Source organism: Chrysochloris asiatica, unplaced genomic scaffold (assembly GCF_000296735.1).
Source record: "Chrysochloris asiatica unplaced genomic scaffold, ChrAsi1.0 scaffold00182, whole genome shotgun sequence".
Lineage (NCBI taxonomy): Eukaryota > Metazoa > Chordata > Mammalia > Afrosoricida > Chrysochloridae > Chrysochloris > Chrysochloris asiatica.
The window spans coordinates 2,006,574-2,008,187 of record NW_006408700.1 but is presented as its reverse complement, the minus strand read 5'-3'; positions in this window follow the sequence as shown (position 1 = coordinate 2,008,187).

Here is a 1,614-nt window from a genome sequence, read left to right as displayed (position 1 = left end):
AAACAAATCATTGGTTTTACAGAATTCTATCATGCATTCTTCAGCATCATTTCTATCACCAAGGCCATATTTTTCAACTACTGGTCCTTCCTCTTTGCTCCCAACCTTTGCATTCCAATCACCTGTAATGAGCAATACATCTTGATTGCATGTTTGATCGATTTCAGATTGAAGAAGTTGGTAAAATTATTCTAGTTCATCCTCACTGGCTTTTGTGGTTGGTGCATAAATTCCAATAATAGTGGTATTAACTGGGCTTCCCTGTAGGCACATGGATATTATCCTATCACTTACAGCATTGTTACCTCATGACTGATCTGGATATGTTCTTTTTGACGAGGAATGCAACATCATTCCTTTTCAATTTGTCATTCCCTGCATAGTAAACCACGTGGTTGTCAGATTCAAAATGTCCAATACCAGTCCATTTCAGCTCACTAAAGCCTAAGATATCAATGTTTATGTGTTCCATTTCATTTTGACAACTTCCGGCAGAGTGGTGATTACAATTTGGGCTGCAAACCTTAAGGTCAGCTGTTCGAAACTACCAACCTTTCCATGGGAGAAAGATGAGGTTTTCTGCTCCCATAAAGATTTACAGCCTCGGAAACCCTGTATAGAGTCGTTATGAGTCTGAACTGACTCCATGGTACTTAACAACAACAACATATGTATGCAAAATGTGGACAATGAATAAGGAAGGCCAGGGGAAAATCTATGTATTTGAATCATGGTGCTGCTGAAGAATACATATAAAATATACCATGGACTGCTAGAAGCACAGCTAGGATGTTCCTTAGAAACAAGGGTGGCCTGCCTGATGACATGTCTGAAGTGCATCTTACTTGGTAAAGTGGAAGGTCAGCTTAAAAGAGGGAGATCCTTAAAGAGATGGCAGCAAAGGGCTCAGACCTAACAATTGTGAACGTGTCACAGGACTCAGCAGTGTTTCCCTCTGTTGGACATAGAATCCCTATGAGATGGAACTGACTTGATTGACACCTAACAGTACCAACAACAACAGTACATTCAAAGCCTACAGGATGACAGTGATTTTAGAACTGATTTTTATTTTTTTATTTCAAACCCTTTCCCTCACCACCACCAGCAGCAGCATCCATGGTCATCGGGCCTTAGTGAACCACATTATTGGACAGAAAGCACTCCTTCCTCACCTACATCCCTTTTCATTGCAGCCCCTTTATAGCCCTACACTAACCAAACCTCACTCAAAGAAAAACAGATTAACAATCACTCCAGGCTCTACTTGCCTCTGTCTCTGGGGTGGCTTGCCTAGCATTTGAACCTGTTGGAGAGGTTAGCCAATGTGGTGGGACTTTCATAATGATCCAGCCTCTGGGTAGAGAGACATCATTTTGCACAAATATTAGCTTTTGCTAGTTTTCTTTTGAATTTCCCCAGCATAAAAGTATGAGTGCATATTAAAAGTGCTCTTCCATTATCATGACATTGGTGTATGCTAGATGCTAATACTGCCAAAAGAACCAATAGATCTGTTTTGGAAGAAGTGCAGCCAGAGTGCTCCTTAGAGGCCAAGATGGCCAAACTTCATCTCTCATAATTTGGACATATTGTCAGGAGGGAACAGTCGCT